The following is a 19,139-nucleotide window of genomic DNA, read 5'->3' as shown; positions in this document are numbered from 1 at the left end:
CCATCTGGACTACAAAAAATAACATAAACAAAATAAGAACTTACTAGATGATAGGACTCAAGAACTTGTTACTTGTTATTATTTGATATACTGATAATCATTAACAAGTAAAAGTAAAAAGTTTGGTCATACAGAATAATAATAGTGCACTCCATCCCAATATGTTTACATCTCAACCCTCAGAACCAGGAATATACTACCTTATATGACAATAGGAATTTTGTAGAAGACATTAAGTATTTTGAGATGAAGATAATGTTGGTTTATTCAGGTGGACGCAGTGAAGTTTCTAGGGTCCTTGTGTTACTTACAGTTACTTTTCTTGTTGCTGAAACAAAATACTCAATACCCACAAGTTAAAGAAGGAAAGGTTTATTTCAGCTTACAATTTATAGCGGTTTCCGTCCATAGTCAGCTTGCTGAAGACAGGGCAGCATGACGAAGGGACATCAGAGAGGAGAAACAATACAAGGCAGGAAGCAACAAATAAAAAGCAGCAGCAGCAGGCCTGCTTTCTGTCTGTCCCTTTAGAGTCTATCCAGGCTACAAGCCTATTGACTGATACCACACATTCCTAGGGTGGGGCTTCCATTATCCACACCTTTAATCCCAGTATCACATCCTTAATCCACATTCACACATTTTACCAGCCACTTTTGAGACTCTCTACTGACTGCATGAGGCTTTGGGGGACATCTAGATATAAGCTGTAACAGTCCTTATGACAAAAAGAAGGAGGCAGGAATTGAAAGTCAAGAGAGAAGACATGGTAACAGAAGCAAAGGTCAAAGCACTTGACCACTGGCTGTGATGGGCCAAGGAATCTGGCAGCCTCTAGAGGAAGAAAGTAGAACAGGATGCAATTTAAAATGCCTGCGAAGTTCAGAATATACTATGAATGAGTGAGGTGCATTGTGGGTTGAAGCATTTTTTTGAGAAACATGTTTAAATCTGTTATTATTTCAGTTTTGACAGAAACATGTGCAAAATATTTAATTTTCCTCTTAATTTTATCTGTAAGAAAAACAATTACAGAAACAGTGATAAGTAGAGATTGAACCCAGGGCCTTCACATTGAACTATATCCCCAACCCTTTATATCTTTCATTTTTAAGAAAAGATCTTACTAAGTCACTAAGTTGCCCAGGTTGGGCTCAAACTTGTGATTCTTTTGCCTTAGCCTCTCAGTTATGGAATTGTGTGTGCCACCACAATTGGCTAATACATTATTGTTGTTGCTGGTAGTTTTTTTTTTTCTCTGCCTCTTTGAGAGAGACAGGATCTCACTCTGCTGTTAGGCTGGCCTTTGTAGCCTCATGAGTGCTGGGATTACAGGCATGGGCTACCATGGCCCCGCAATAATAGTCTTACAAATAAATCTTTCCATCAAAATGTATCTTCAGGCAATGGCTTGCTATGGTCAGCTCTAAGAAAATGTCATTTTCCACCTGTTTCTGTCACCACCTTAAGATGTTTTCCAGTGGAAGTTTTATTTATTTAATTTTAATTTTTTTTTTTTTTTTTTTTTTTTTTTTTTGGCACCAGGGATTGAACTCACAACACTGTACTTGCCAGGCAGGTGCTTATGCTGCAGAGCTAAACTCCCAACCCTATGTTTTATATTTTTTGATTTTGTACAGTTTTGTACATGGCATGGTAGCTATTCTGGTCTTATATCCATCCTTGCTGCCCTCCTGCCCAGAGACACACCACCCTTTTAGGAGCTTGACTTGATGTTTAGCTGCATGCTTTGATTCTCTTCTCTCTTCTTCTAAGAGTACTTTAAAAGCATGAGCAGAGGGCTGAGGATGTAGCTCAGTGCTAGAGTGTTGCCTCACATGCACAAGGCCCTGACTTCAATCCCCAGTATTAAAAAAGGAAAAAGCATGAGCAAAAAGCCTTTGGAAATTCAGATTTCAAAAGTGGGGGACTGCCTAAAATGTGCTCCACATTTTTTACAAACATATTTCACTGCTGGGATAATATGCAAGGTCTACAAGCACTCATATCCCAAATATTTACTGAGCATCTAGGAAGAAAAGCCTGTGCTGGAAATAGCAGCTTCTCCTGAACATGCTGCTCATATTGTAAGGACAGTGAGTTGGAAAGCAATTGTCTGACTTAAGCCTTCTTGAGGGGTTGAACCACAAGGTGAACCTCAAACATATTTGATCAGACAACTAGGTTGTGTAAATTTTGTTTTAATGTTATATAAAGGATTTTTCTTTGGGAGTTTGGAGTCCTTCACTTGGGAATGAATCACCAGTTGTATTTAAGCTGGCAGTGGCTTCAGGCCCATGATGAGCCCAGTCTCTGTGTGGTCAGGGAATGATCAGGCGAATAGGATGCTTTCCCAGTGCCTTAGGTTCCCAGTTACAATCACAAGGCTATAAGTTGGTAAGACTGTCATATGGATGGCACTGTATGGTGTCTGTATTTTGAGTTCCAATTTATTCTGCCCAAATCTCAGGTCCTCACTGGGTCTGATGGTAATATTCATAAAAATGTTCATTGTAATTGTAGCTAGAGTATATTGAGGGCTTACTCTGTTAGGCACAATGCCAAATTCTTTATTTTGATTATCATTTTACTCTTGCAACAACTACTTAGAATGATCAGTATTACTCTCATTTTACAAGCAGAGCCATGATTTGAACCCATTACCTAGGTAAGAACTCTAATTAAAACCAATAGCACTGGATTTCAAGGAGCACTAATGTGGTTGTGAGAACAGGTGTACCTTAACTTGTTCAATAAATATGCTCTTGAAAAATTGAATGTAAAGTGAACATAAGCATCCTAAGGGCATGAGGCATATCTTAACAGTTCTTAGCACAGTTCCTTGCATATAGAAGACCCCAAACAAATATTTTTTGAATGAACAGATGAAATAAATATAGTTCATTTCAATTTTGCAAGTGTTAATGTGCCTCTCTCCGGGGCACCTGAAGAAAATGCTTTGCCCCACATTGTGCGCTGCATCGCAGGTAAGCTTCCCTGGGAACAGGCTCTGAGACAGAGCCTCTGCTCAGGAAATGCACTGGGGTGTGCTCTCAGGAGCTGCATCTTTAGGGGAAGGATTGGGTCTTAGGAGAAGCTGGGTCAAGATATACCCACAAGATTACAGGCAACTCTCAGGAATCTCTGAAGCTAGTTAAGGCCCTGTGGAGTTATCCTGCATGGGGCAGAGGAGCTGGGCCTTTATACTTAAGCATTCTCCAGTCTCTGGAGGGCAGGTGCCCCGGAGAGAGGATCTGCTGTTGAGCCAGGGTGCTGGTGGCACTTCCAGGAAAGAACCTAGAGTTGGGTTAATGAAGACCTGAGCAGTGTAGTATAGTGTCTACTGGGTGTGGCATTCACACATTAGTACTTGAAAATCAGGGCTTATAAACAACACAGAAGAATTTAAACTTTATTCACTGTTTCCCTCCTTCCTGTGGCAGGCTGAGCTGACAAGATACAAAGTATAAGACAAAATTATTTTCTCACTTGTGAAGAAGACTACAGGCTGCATCAGGGATCACAAATTGGTGACCCAAAGGTCAATTCTGTCTGAAAAAAAGTTGATTTCATTTGCATGAATCATTTTCAAATCCAAATTTCTGGTTTCAGCTGAAAATTTAGAAGACCTCACATGCTTGGGCCACGTGGTTTATGACACGTAAGAACAGAATGAAGGAGCAGATGCCACCTTCATTGGGATGGACCCTTTGTATCCCTGGCCTCTTCTGCATATTTGAGTCATTTATGTTGCCATTCAAGTCCTGCAACGGCTTGAGTTTATGAATGCTAATCCAGAAGGTTCTATATAGCTCTGATGAACATGAGTCTGTGTGAAAGTCTTGTGTGCTGCTGAAATAGGTTTCTGGCTTCCAGGCAGCATCATGCAAGCTAGAAACCTTTGACTTCCTAGTCAAAGATGCATCTTTTCCTGGAGATTCTCTTTGGGCAAGATGGTTTATTTCTTGCAGGATTTCTCTCTGATTTTGACGTCAATGGCTTTAATTTGGATCATGACCACGAAGAAAATGCTTTGTAGTGGTCATGGTAGGGGCCATGTGAATTTCCGGAGACTAGCATGTTATTTAACCTTCATGATTTCCATATCTGGTTGACTCTCAGAATTACTACACTATTGATAAAAATACAACTTCTCAATTCTTAGATCCCTCTAATTCAACAGAAATAAGGCTAGCTGGGGCTCAAAAACCTTTTATTTTTAACAGTTTGTTAAGTGACTTCTATATGCAGCCAGATTAAGGAATTGGCTCTTCCCGCTATACCTTATATTTAGTTCTTGCTTTATGGATTACCCCTCTACACTCCTGATTTTCTTTCATCTTTGTATCCATCTCCATCCTTTTGTACTAATGCTAGCAGACTGTTCTGAAGTTCTACACACTCAGTGACTGTCTAGTGAATGAGTGATTGAAGGAGTGAAAAAACATTTCCAATATCTTTCTTCTTTACAAGGTGAAGGGCATAAACCTCCAAAACCATATGTTGAGGAACATTTGATTTAGTGAATTTATTTTATAAATGTGGTGTCAAAAAAGCCAGAGAGAAGAAGAGCCTTATCTTTGGAGATTTTTGCCTTGGGGGTAGTAAGAAATAAATGATTCCTTCTAAAAAGAACTTACACTTTTCATCAAAAGACAGATTATTCATCCACCTAAAGCAGTATAAGTTATTTGTACAATGTCTCAAAAACAGCAAATTGACTCCATAGAAAAGGAAACTTTCTAAAGTATGCTGAAATTTTGTCTTGAAATATAAACCTTGAAAGAATAAGACCAGGCGCTTCTTTCATATCAGGAAACAGAAGGAGTGATACAAATTTAATTTATTGCATTATGGTTTATTTAGCAGGTGTTCTGCTTCCAAAGAGTTCAAAAAGCAGGTGTCTCCAGAGTACCAAACAGAGGTGAGGCAATTCCTCAGGTAATTTGGATTCTGATGGAGAAAAAAAAATTCAGAAATTTTGGGCTCATAGAAAATCTCGGAGCTTGTTTGGTTGTTTACGTAACGTGCCTTTCCTAGAGGCCCCTTGCCTGAGCTCTGGCTCATAGAGTTGAGGCACCCTCATATTCTGTGAGGCCAGAATCAGCAGCCCTGGTCAAGTCTGCCACGCTCTCTAGAATGCCGAGATTTAGGGATTAGGTCTCTCAAATGCTCAGGTGGTTTTGTTTATGAATATTTTATGAGATTTTTTTTATTACCCAGAATGATTCTTGCCTTGAGTTCAGTTAGAATAAGCTTATAAAACCTGTGGGTTTTTTTTTCCAATGGCACCTGTGCTTTGATTTTCATTTACTTTTTAGAAACAAACAGAAAGGTGCTATTGCATCTGGGTTTAGTGGCACATGCCTATAATCCCAGCATTTGAGACACTGAGCCAGGGAAGATGACAAGTTAGAGGACAGATTGGACTACACAGCAAGATCTTGTTTTAAAAATTATAATGTGACAAGCTATTCAAATCGATATTGTACAGATGAAGTAGATACTAAAAGTAAGCTATTGGTAGTATCACGCAATAACTTTAAACATCACTGTTAGCTGAAAGCTCAAAGATATGAAAGGTGAGGGGAAATGTCAATGTTTAAAATGTATGCACTGCACAAAAGATACATTTACTGAAGTCAAGCTGAACTGTGGATAGGCTGCATTATAAACATCCATGTTAGCTGATGTGTTGTTGATGAAGTTTGGAATTATGGCTGTTCATTAATGCACCCAGATTTCAATATCTTTTAATAGTTATTATGGTTGCTGCTACTAGTTCTAATTCCTATTATCACTGCTCTTATTGTTGTTATTGGTAGCCTCAGTCCAGCCCTGGAGAGGGGATCTTGAAGATCTGGGACCTTGAAAAAGCCCAGGGATTGTCATGAATAGACTCCAGGACTATATATTTGGACAAATGTATGACAGATTTGATCAGATATTAATTTTAATACTTGAACCATTTGTGGCAAGGATATTGAAATAGGCAGGATTTAATTTAGTTAAGGATTGATTGATAGAATAAGAGAAGACTTTAAAAAATCTTAAGAATCAAAGAAAAGTCTGAGTGTGCAATACCAGAGGAGAGACTGCATACTTCCTGAGAAGTGGAGTGCTATGTTACTTAAATCTTGGGCTGTCAACAGCAGGATGTCTTCCTTTTAAAAGCAGTAACATAGTAACTCATAATGGGATCCAAGATGTCCTATTAGGAGTATGGGCAAGAATGCAGTTAGTGAACTGCAAGGAGCATTCTGGTCATTCAGAAACTTTATTTTGCTGAAAAAGTATCTCCAAAAATCAGAGGACGCTGGGAAGCCAAGCAAGCAGCTCCCCTCCCTGGTAAGTGGCTGTGGTGTGGCAGACTGTGGCCCTTCCAGGGCGAGAGCCATTAGCAGCTCCTGAGATCCACACCATGTTAGAACTTAGGACACTGGGAAACCAAGCAAGAAGCTCACCTCCCTGGTAAGCCGTGGCGGTGTGGCAGACGTGGCCCTTCCAGGGGGAAAACCACCAGCGTCTCCTGAGATCTATGCCATGTTGGAACTTAGGACCCTGGGAAACCAAGCAAGAATCTCGCCTCCCTGGTAAGTGGCTGCAGCGTGGCAGACTACGGCCCCTCCAGGGGGAGAACCACCAGTGTTTTCTGAGATCCACACCATATTGGAACTTACGAAGCTGGAAAACCAAGCAACCAGCCTGCCTCCCTGCTAAGCAATAGTGAATCTACTGATGCACAGCCTAGAAACAAACATCCCACTTCCCTTACCCACCTTCTCCTGTCCCCACCATTAGCAAATGGGAACCAGAAATCTGAGCATCTCTTGGGAGGTTGACCATAGCAAATAAAGGGGATTTCCTTCTACCATCCCTTTGAAGGCAAATATTTTTATTACTGTTTTGCTCTATTCTGATTAATGGTACTGCTCTATTCAATATTCTGTTTTGATAAGTTCTATAATGTTCTGTATTTCATTTTATTTTGATATACATGATTGAAAGAACAAGTATTGTAAAGATAATGAAGTATACTGTGATACCTGTTACTGTTATCACGGTAACCTGCTGTGAAGTTCTGTACCAATTTCACTGTATGATCTTAGTTGGCTTTATTCTGTCTTGTTCTGTTGTATTTTACTACTTTCAAAGTAAAATTTTAAAAAAATCATTAGAGGAGAGACTTAAAAGTAGGTTTTGGGTGATAGATGATTTCTTTAGTGGGTTTGCATGTTTTAATTTTGAAAAGATTCAGAATTAAATATAGAATTGTTTAAGAGGATCAAACTTACATACATATAGTATTTTGACTGTCTTTAATCAAGGATATTTTATTATTTTTTATTTTTTGGTTTTTTTTTTTTTTCATTTTTATTGGTACCAGGGATCGAACTCACGACTGCCTGCTTGCAAGGCAGGCACTTAGGCTGCTGAGCTAAATCCCCAGCCCCAAGGATATTTTATTTTTAAAATTAATCTTATTGGTACACTTTTGATATGCATAAGGGTCAAATTCATCATAGGGAATTGTGGCTATACATAACATATCTTGATTCTTATTTGCCCATTCTCCTCCCTTTTCTTCAACCTTTTTTCCTTTCCTTATTTATAAAAGGCATTTCCATTTTTTCCTTGTGTTCTCTTTTTTTTCTTCTTTATTTCCTTCCCACCTTCCCTTATTCCTCTTCCTATATGAATATTTTCTTCCTACTTTTCACTATTTATCATCAATTTTGGTCCTTATTTATCCTCTCAGTTTTTCATATAAGAGAAACAATGCAATATTTAAACATATTTCTCATTATTTCATTTAAAAGTATGATCTAAAAATATATCCATTTATCAAAAAATGTCTCAAGTTTATCCTTCTTTTATGGATGCTCCATTGTATGTAAAATCCACTTTTTATACATTCATCTATCGATAGGCATTTGGACTGTTTCCAAAATTTAGCTGTGACAAATTGTACTGCTATAAACATGTGCGTGCTTATATTAGTGTGGTGTGACATTTTTAACTCAGGAAGATTCCAACAAGAGGGATAGCTGGGTCAAAGGGAACACCTAGTTTTTGTTTTCTGAGAAATCTCCATAATGATTTCCATATTGATTGTACCAAGTTATATTTGCGCCAACAGTAGACAAGGGTTCCTTTTTCCTCACAGCTTTTCCAGCATTTGTCATTGGTTAATTTCTTGATGATAGCCATTCTTTTCCAGAGTGAGATAAAAATCTGTGTTGTTTTAATTTGCATTTCTCAAATGACCAGTGATGTTGAATTTTTCTTCATATATTTCTTTGCTGTTTGCACTTCTTTACCTGAGAAGTGTGTGTTCATTTCAGATGCCCATTTTTGTTGGGTCTTTAAATTTGGGGGAGTATCTGATTTTTTTGAGTTCTTTATATATACTAGATACTAGTCCTTTGCCTGAGGACTAGCTGGTAAAATTCTTTCCCTATTCTGTGGGCTGTCTCTTCACTCTGTTGGTGGTTTCTTTTCCTGTACAAAGCTTTTTAATATGATGAGATCCCAGTTGTTGATTGTAATATTTCCCATGCAATTGGGGTTTTATTCATAAAGTCCTTATCCATACCTATGTCCTCAAGAGTTTTACCTATTCTATCTTCCAGCAGATTAAATCTTTTTGTTTTAATATTTAGGGCTTTGATCAATTTTATTTTAGTTTAGTGCATGTTGAGAGTCTAGCATCTAGGGTTGAGAGTCTGTTGTTCTAAGTTTAGTCTTTGGCAGCGGCAGTTTTACCAGCAGCATTTGTTAAAGAGGCTGTCTTTCCAGTTAAGGTGTTTGTCCCCTTTTTCAAAGATAAAGTCGTTAAGCATGTTTGGAGTTGTTTCTGTGTCTTCTCTTTTGTTCCATTGATCCTTGAGTCTTGTTTTTTTTTTTCTTTTGCCAGTGTCATACTGTCACACTGTTTTTATTATGATAACTTTGTACTATAATTTCAAGTCAGGGCAATCTGATGTGCCTTGCCTTGCCTTTGTTGCCCAGAATTGCATTTGATATTTTAGGTCTCTTTTGGTTCTAAGTGAATTTTAGCATTATTTTCTATAATTCTGTGAGGTGTACTCTTAGTGTTTTGATTGGCATTGCTTTAAATTTGTGTAACAATTTTGGCAGCATGGCCATTTTTCAATATATTTGTTCAGCCTATCTAAGAAAAAGGGATATCTTTGCATTTGCTGATATGCTCTTTGATCTCCTTTTTCAGAGCACTCTTAGTTTTCAATGTAAAGGTCTTTTACTTCATTAGATTGATTACTAAGTATTTAATTTTTCTTTATGCTGTTGTAAAAGGTATTGTTTCCTTACTTTCTCTCTCAGTGATTTTGTTACTTGTGTACAGGAATACTATTGATTTTTGAATGTTGACTTTGTATTCTGATAAATTTGGTTGTTAAATATAGAAGTCTTTTAGTAGTTTTGGGGATCTTCTATTCAGAATATCATATTTGCAAATAATGATAATTTAAATTTTTCCTTTCCTATCATTATTCCATTTGTTTCTTTCTCTTATCTAATTGCTCTGGCTAAAGTTTCCAGAACTATATTGAATAAGAGTGGTGATAGTGGGTATCCATGTCTTGTTCCTCATTTTAGGGCGAAAGTTTTCAGCTTTTGACCACTGAATATAATGTTGGCTGATGGATTGTCATAGATGGATGTTATTAGATTGAGATAAAGATCTTCTATTTCAATTTTCTGTAGAGTTTTTAATCCTACAGAATGGGTGTTGGGCCTTGTCAAATGCTTCTTCTATGTCTATTGAGATAATCATGTGGCTTTTGTCCTTGGTTCTCCTTATGTGGTGCATTACATTTATTGATTTGTATATGTTGAACTATCCTTGCGTTCATGGAATAAATCCTAATTGGTTATGGTATATAATCATCTTAATGATGTTGTTGCAGGCAGCTGAGTTAGTTAGAAATATTATAGGCAGTTAGATAGGGCTAGGTCCTCGAGGAAGCTGGCACAGAGGACCAGATATCTGATGACCTTGGAGGGGACACACACCTCTTGCTGTGGGCCAGATCTCAAGACAGAAAGCAAAACAAATGCAACCACACCCTTAAACTTAATCCTTAGGGATTAAATCTGGATCACTTTGAGAAGCCAAGAGTCACCATCCCAATCTCCTATAGGAGGAATCACTGATCTCTAAGAATGTCCACTTCCTATGTGACTTGCTTTCCCATTCATCCCCAATTTAATCAATTTTACCTAAACTATTGATCTTATTGGCTAACTATAGTTATGTTCCACCGTGAACCCATGGTTTTACTCTATAAAAGTCCCTAGAAAATGCACTTGGGATCTGAAAGGTTTGGCCCAGACAGGACACTGTAGCCAGGAAAGCCACAACCGGAAGCAGGAACCCCCTATCTCCCCTGCCCCTAGGAAGTTACCTGTGACGCCATCTTCCCGCCCCTGGGAATTTACATATGGCGCCAAACCTAGGACCAATGGCCTACCTGTTTATCCCTAATGCCCACCTTAGGTTCCACCCCAAACCGAGGCTATTTACAGGCCCCCACGCCGCGTGTCCGCCGGAGAGATGGCCGGACGCCAGCGGTAGGGGTGCCGGTCATCTCTCTCCGTGTTCTCAGAATAAAGGCCGCTTTTTATTTTATATTTCTCATCTTTTGTTAATATTTTTCATCTTTTGGAAATAACTCTATCATTTGGTGCCGTGACTCAGATCGGCAGGCAACTAACTCTTGGGCCACATACCCAGAGTTTCCTCGCCGATAACCAGATAACATCCTGGATTAATCCCAAGCTTTTTCCTCTCCCAAGACGTTCCTGTCGCCAGCTGCCTGCACTCCACATCGGCCAGACTGATTTCAGGTGAGCACTCCCCGGGGAACTTTTCGCACTGGGCAGCCCCAGTGGAATGTTCTCCCCGTCTGCGTGGGTCTGTGCATTTTCACGTCCTTAGGACCTCCCAGGGCAGGGTTCTTTCTGGGCAAACCTGCGCCCACAAAATCTCTCACGTTCTTTGGGTTCGGATAGCCCAAAGCAGAGATTTTTGGGACCGCCCACACTGAAAGAATGCCTCACTTCCCTTAAAGCCTTGCGCTTTCACGGGCAAAACTGTTACTGACCCCACGTAGACTCCATTCGTAAATCTCTCAGTGACGACTGGAGTTTACGGTTTGGAACCGTAGCCGCCGCGTGGTACCACAAATAAGTGACGACTTTTTCTGGACCTCCGGTTTTTTTTTCTTGCCTGAATCAGTCATGGGGAACGTATTTTCTAACTCCCAAAAGACGCCTTTACAATGCCTAATTTCTAATTTACGTACTCTAAAAATTAAAGGTACCATAAAAACTAAACAACTAACTTTTTACTGCCAGGAGGTCTGGCCAACCTATCCGCTTATTGGCAAGCCTTGGCCCAAAAAAGGAACATTTGACCCCTGCATTCTCAGGAACTTGTATGATTTTTGTCAAGCTGGCAACAAGTTATTAGAACTCCCTTATGTCCAAGCCTTTCTTATTCTGAGAACATGCCCATCTCTCATTAAGTCTTGTGCTCCTGCTGAGATACTTTTAGCTAAGTCTACTGCGCCGCAAACTTTTCCGTCCTGCCCTCCGTTCTTTTCCCAGCCGCCGCCTGCCTACCACCAAACTCGTTCCCTGCCGTTACCTCCCGCCGGGCCACTCTCCCCTCCCTCTATGCCTGATTCTCCCAGCAGCTCTAATCCCTCTCCGTTGCAGATACCTCCTGCCGTGCGATCGTCTCCCTCTCTGCCTTCCGGGACCCATAACTCTCCCAGCAGCTTTAATCCCTCTGTTAGCGCTTCCTCGCAGTCTCTGACTTCCTCTCCTGAGAATTCTGTATCCCCTACAGCATTCTCACCGCCTGCCCACCATACTAGGTCTCGGTCGCTATGTCCTTCAGCAGGTCGCGTGATTGTTTCAGCTTGCGCGGGGAACAGTCGCCATGTTGCAACCCTCTGCCACGTGGCATGGCGCCGCCATGTTCCGGAGGGCCACATGGCGACAGGGCGCCGCCATGTTTGGGGCCACGTGATAGGGCACCGCCATGTTCCCAGGCACCGCCATGTTTTGGGTCACGTGACAGGGCGCCGCCATGTTTCCAGGGCCCTCACTGTCAACAGGCGTCTCCTTGTGGCTCCTCTTGTGAACTACAACAGCCGCCCTGTTGCAGTGCACATGATGCTTCATTGTGCTGCCAACAGCAGTCCTCTAGCTGCAAGGCACACAGTGAGACGCCATCTGCTCGTGTTTCCCAGGGTGACTGGCAGCAGCTCTGTAGCCGCTCTACAGATCATTGCTCACATGCGCCTACTGGAAGGATGGCTGCTCAGTGGCCCTCTGCTCCGGAATCTCCTCAGGCTCTGCTACCGCTTCGGGAGCAAGCTGACCCCAAGGGGCTTGTTAACATCCATGTGCCTTTTTCCCTTTCTGATCTATCCCAGACTGCCCATAAATTAGGTAGCTTTTCTGTTGACCCACAGAATTATACCAGGCAATTTAAATTTATTACTAATTGTTATGATTTACATTTTAAGGACGTTTATAATGACTCTGGGCCTATAGCTGTGCCAGAGCAGGACAAGCATACTAACTATAACAAACTTTTAAAACAGGTCCAGGAGGCTAATCAAAACCCAGCTGTGTTCCTAAATTGGCTTTCTAATCCTTGCGCCCTGCAAGCAGTTCCAGCTTCGCGCACTGTGTTGGGCCGCCTCCCAGCCCCTCCCCCATGCGCCGTCCCAGCCCCTCCCTCCCCCATGCGCCGTCGTGGCCGCTGCCATCTTACACATTTCCGGGGGCAGTCCGAGCCCGCCCCTGCGCGCTACATCCCAGCGCTTGCCTCACCCACTGGACGTGCTCTGCTGGAGCGCCGCGAAACAGCAGCTCAGCGGCTCTGCTCAGGCATGCTTTTTTACAATTTGGCTCCGCTCAAAAGATGCTTTTTTATTACAATTCTCAAACCATTTAATCAAGGTTATTGGCCACCTGATAATTTTACCAGCCTTGTTTATCAATAAAAGCCTTCACCAATCTCCTGTTTAACAACTAAGGTTATAAATTCCTTTTTGCTGGGAACCACTAGCTCTATTTCAAGACAAGGGTTTTCTTCAAAGTTTTATTTTATTTGTCTTGGTTCATACTACTGCAAATAACAACTTTAAAAGTAAATGTGTTCAGAATTTGACAGTATTAGATCAGTTTTGATAGATTTATTCATAAGATTGCTAGACTAAAGCTTTGTTAATTCTACGTGTCACCCTATTAAAAAAAGCGATATGCCATCCAGATAAAGCCTGCTCTCTAATCCAAAATGCCAATATTAAATTCCTACATACTTACTTAATTCTACTGTAGTCCAAATCCCAAACAAAAAGGCAAAACTTGACCTTCAAACCTTAGAGAGATCTTAATATGGTTTTTCATATTTTTAATACTTGTGACACTTGGAGTTCTGAGACAGGTAAACCTACACAAGGTGGAGCTGCCTGCCCCCTCCATGGACCACGCTCAAATGCAGCAGAAGATACTGGACAAGAAAATGCCCCATCCTGGCATTCTTTGAGACCTTATTCCAGGGCTACTGGACTGTCCTAGCCACCAGAGAGTGGGTAAGTCATCCTAAGTAATAGCCCTCACAGGAAATGTCGACACTGCCAGATTCGTCACCGACAGAAAATCGCTGCTGGAGGCTGAGGGGGTTCAGGGCAACAACAGCCCCCTTTAAGGTGTCCGTCTCAGATTCCAAGTTGCACTAAAGTCTCAGGTAAGACATTCTCTATATTTGTGGACATAGAGGCCATATATACAGAGTTCTTCCTGAGTATTCAGGCTGCTATATTAAGTCCTCAATCTCTATGACAGGGTATTGATGGTCAACCTATGCCATTTACAAACAGGGCCTATTTTGTGCAGGTCCCAGTCCTAAATCTTAAAATGCCTTTTATACAGGCTGACTTAGACACACTGAGGCCTCAACAGCTCCTACCTGTTGTTGCTGGTGGACCCTTCCTCAGTGATACAGACCACCCCCTTCCTTTCTTATTCACCAATTTCTCAGGTAACCCTAGTCAAGACACAGATACATTTTTGTCTTCTCACTTGGTTTATACTTTTTCAGGAGACATAAAAGCCTTTCTCATACTTGCTAAAGTTCTGTTACAGCAAATCATTCCAAGGACTACAACAAGGATACAGCGACCCATGCCCAAATCAAAGTTGCTGGACTGCCATCCTGGTTTCACATCGCTCAGGCTAAGAGGTGCCCTTCCAGCCCTAAATCTGATCATTCTGAGTGGTCATCTCATCTTCTGTTGCCTACCCGTCTCCATCTCACGAAGGCCTTGCAGCCACAGTTAACAGGCTAAGTCATGTTTTGTTATCCACTTTGGTTCCTAATTTCTTACATTCTATTAATGATCATTTTTACAGCAGGACTCTTTAACAGTATTGCCTACAGACTCCAACATCATGCATACCAGAGACAAGCCTTACCAACCTACTGTCTTAACTTTTATGCTTTTAGATGGGGGAGTAATCACCTCTCATAACTCTACTCCTCCTAACCCCATGTTTAATTTTCAGAATTCTGCCTTACTGTGGAAATGCTTCTACCTCAACATGATCCTGATAGAATGATATGTCTAAATCAAAGGCACCTTTCCTTCTACCTCACCTGGGTCCTTAAATATGACAGTGCCATGTCTCCTCATAACATCTTGTCTCTTTGTTTTTCCAGTCTGACATACGTGCATTCACCAGTGAAGTTGTCCTGGCTAAAACACCTGGCAGCAGCGTCTACCTGGGCATCAACCTTCATCCCGTCGACTCCCCTAGGCTCCAGTACAGTGCCCTTTGCCAGCAGGAAGTAGTTAAAGAGAGAAATCTTTGCCCCTTTTCATAATAATAACCATAAGATGGGATATGAAAGGTTTGGCCCAGACAGGACACTGTAGCCAGGAAAGCCACAACCGGAAGCAGGAAGCCCCTATCTCCCCTGCCCCTAGGAAGTTACCTGTGACGCCATCTTCCCGCCCCTGGGAATTTACATATGGCGCCAAACCTAGGACCAATGGCCTACCTGTTTATCCCTAATGCCCGCCTTAGGTTCCACCCCAAACCGAGGCTATTTACAGGCCCCCATGCCGCGTGTCCGCCGGAGAGATGGCCGGACGCCAGCGGTAGGGGTGCCGGTCATCTCTCTCCGTGTTCTCAGAATAAAGGCCGCTTTTTATTTTATATTTCTCATCTTTTGTTAATATTTTTCATCTTTTGGAAATAACTCTATCAGGATCCCTTCTGTCTCTCTTCAGACAGAAGCTTTTTTTCCCTCAATAAATATATTCTACTCTTTACCTCCGTTGTTCCTAAAATTCATTCCTTGATTTTAGAGAACACAAACTCACAGATATAGCAAATTGGGCATTTTGTTCCCTTATATCAATGTGTTGTATTCTGTTTACCAGTATCCATAATGAGGATTTTTTGCATCTAAGTTTATTCCATTTGCCTTTTTTGTTTGGATCCTTGTGTGGTTTTGGTATCAAGCTAATGCTTACTTTCAGGAATGAGCTTGGGAATATTGATTTCCTTTCACTTTCATTAAAGGGTTTGAGGAATAGTGGCATTAAATCTCTGAATTTCTTGTAGAATTCAGCAGTAGATCTATCTGGACCCGGGTTCTTCTTAGTTGGTAGTTTTTCAAACTACTACTTCAAATGCCTTGGCTAATACTGGGTTATTTAGAATTTTTATAATCTTCTTGATTCAGCTTTGGTAATTCATGTGTACCAAGGAATCTGTCCAGTTCTTCTGCATTTTCCCTCTTATTAGGGTACTAATTTTTTTTTTTTTTGTACCGAGGATTGAACTTGCAACCTCGCGCTTGCCAGGCAGGTGCTTATGCAGCTAAGCTAAACGCCAGGTCCTAGGGTATTAGTTCTTGAAGTAGGTATTGTTGGTCTGGATTTGTGCATGATCCATTGTGATTTCATCCTTTTCATTCCTAATTGCATGGATTTAAGTCTTTTTTGATAAGGTTGGCTAAGAGTTTGTCTGTTTTAATCTTTCAAAAAGCCAACTCTATGATTCATTGTTATTTGTATTGTTTTCTTAGTCTTGATTGCATTAATTATTGCTTTGATCTTTGTAATTTAATTCCTTATACATGCTTAGGGTTTAACTTGCTCTTCTTTTTGTAAAAGGTTGCCAGTTCAACATTAGATTATTTGAGTTTGTTCAATTTATCTGCTGTAAATTTTCCTGTGTGTTATGTCACATTGGCATTATTGTTTAATCATAGAAACTGCCTAATTTCTTCTTTAATTTCGTCTGTGACCTATTATTGTTCAGAAGGGTGTTATTTAATTTCCATGTGTTTATATAGGTTTTGTGGTTTCTTTTGCCATTGATTTTCAGTTTCAGTTCAATTTCTGATAATATGCATGGAATAATATCAAATCCTTTACATTTATATTAGGCATGTTCTATGAGCTAGTATATGCTGTATTTTTAAGAAAGCCCCATGTGCAGCTGAGAAGAATGTGTATTCTGTTGTTTGAGGTAGAACACTCTGTAGATATCTACTATGTCCATTTGTTCAAAGGTTTGGTTAAGTTCTAATATTTCTCTGTTGACTTTTTTGTCAGTTGATCTGTCTATTTGTGTATTGAGGTCTTCCATTACAATTGTATTACTGATTATTTGATTTTTCATATTCATTAATGTTTGTTGGTGCATATGTATTTATGATTTTTTTCTCTTTAGGATTGTTCCCTTGAAATATTTATAGTAACTTTATTCTTTTGATCAGGTCTTGGCTTGAAGTCCACTTTATCTGCAAATAGAATATCTACCCCTGCTTTTTTCTGGATTCTTTTCTCATGGAGTTCTGTTTTGTATCCTTTGAGTTTCAGTCGTTTATTTGCTTGTGTGCAAACTATTGTTGGATCTTGTTTTTTGATTTATTTTGCCAATCTGTTTCTTTTGACTGATGAAACCGTTTTACACTGGTGGTTGCAAATGATATGTATTGACTTATCTTTGTCACATTATTTTCCTGTTGTTAGTTCCCTTTCTTTACCCCCTGTTTAATTGCTTGCTGTGGATTCATTCTGTTAGGGTACATGGAACTGTTATTTTTCTTAACTTTTTCTAGAATATCCTTCAGAATATTTTACGGTGCTAGTTTGGGGTCATGAATTTCTTCAGATGTTCTTTACCATAGAAATATCTTATTTCTCCATCAATTTTGAAAGATAATTTTTCAGGGTTGGTGGTTGTTTTCTTTTAGGGCTTGAGAAAGTTCATTCTAACTAACCTTTCTTTGATATAAGTGTTTGTGTTGAGAAGTCTGCTTTGATTCTCATGGGCTTTCCTTTGTAGGTTGATCTGTTTCTTTTCTCTAATAACTTTTTATATTCTACTCTTCTGTTGAATCTCTGGAATCTTGACTGTTATATGCACTGGTATAGTTTTTTTCTGATAATGGCTAATTGAGCTATGCATGCTTCACTTATCTGTATATTAAATTCTTTTTCCATGCTTGAGAAGTTTTCTGCCATTATTTTTGTGAACAAGTTTTTAATGTCCTGTATGGTGTCTTCTGATTTTTTGTTGATTGCAATCAATCTTATCTTCTTCTTCACATCATCTAGCAGCTGTTGGATTGGTTTTTCATGGTTCCTTGCTATTTTTAAGAAATTGTTCATTTGATGATTATTAACCACAAACTTGTCTTTTAGATCTGATATTCTGTCCTCCATTGGTTAATTCTGATGCATATACTTTTAATACAATTTTTAATCTCCTGGAGATCTGTTTGAGTCTGTTTCATGGAACTCAGTTCTTTCCTTTGTTGTACATTCATGGTTTCCATCACTTTCCTAAGCTCCTTAATTTTTAAAACCTATATCTACTCTAGCCTAGTGAATCTAGTCACCATGTCCTTCACTATGGTCATCATCTTTTTTGTTATCTGTGAAATTATTTTTGATTTTTTTTTCTGGAGACTCATTCATCTACTTTGTTATTTCTGCTGCTATCATTTCAGAGAGTTCAGCTGGGTGGTTTTTTTATTTCTCTCACTTCAATGCCTTGGGCAAGCTGGAGGTTTGGGTAGCATCCTGCTTCCATGAATTCTCTTTTTTGTTTTTCAAAAAGTTGTTTTTGTGTTGATGCTTGTAAACTTTTTATCATAGGTAGCTTTGTTACTAGTATTGAAGTTTCCTTAGGAAATGACTATTTTCCGTAGATTTCTTCTGGTTGTTAGTCAGCTTTTGTCATTTGAGTCTGCCCCTAGACCCTGCCTCTTCAGTTTAGTAGGTATGATTTGCTGCCTATTTCACTTAGAACCAAGTTCTTTGATATTGAACTGTGATACTTTTTATGATACTCAGACTATTTTGGTATTGGCATACAAGGAAGAACAACTGATTACAATAGCTAGGTCACCTTGGCTAAAATAGTACTATTAGTAAGAACAGCATCAAGCACAGTGTAGAAAGTGACAAACTATGGTAACTGTTAATTTGCTACCTTTAACCATAGAAATGAGATTTATAGTTGTAATCGTTGATACATTGTGTCAACTTGAGAAGTTTGAAAGTTTAAGCCACTCAGTAGGGAGCCAGGATCCTTACTTTGTAAACATCCTTAGCCTGTGCAAGAGGAGGGCACAGAGCTGGTGTGATTGCTACACCCACCCTGATGGGGTGGTAGCTTGCTTATAATATAAAGGAGGAGAATAGGATTTCTGTCTTCCCCCAGTTTTGCTCTTGTTGCTTTTCTGTCTTCTGCAGCCTTGAAATGTTGCCCCAGTGCCATGAACCCTGCCTTGGAGCCAGCTGATTATGGACTGAAACCTCCATAAATTGTGAGCTAAATAAAACTTTTCTTGCTTAATTTTGGGTGTCAGGAATTTTGTCTCAGTAATGAGAGAAAAGTAATAAAGACAGTAGTTATATCATAAAATTGGAAACAAATCAGAAAGTTATATACAGTAAATATCCCCTCAGTATCACAATTTTATCCTCAGGGTAGAGCATTTAAAGGGTATAAGAGGGAAAATACAGAGAAAAAGCGAAAGAGATTAGCAGCAAGGCTGAAGGACAGAG

This window comes from Cavia porcellus, unplaced genomic scaffold (assembly GCF_034190915.1).
Source record: "Cavia porcellus strain 051 isolate PalLab524CR breed Dunkin Hartley unplaced genomic scaffold, mCavPor4.1 scaffold_1, whole genome shotgun sequence".
Taxonomy (NCBI): Eukaryota; Metazoa; Chordata; class Mammalia; order Rodentia; family Caviidae; genus Cavia; species Cavia porcellus.
This window is presented reverse-complemented; position numbering follows the sequence as displayed.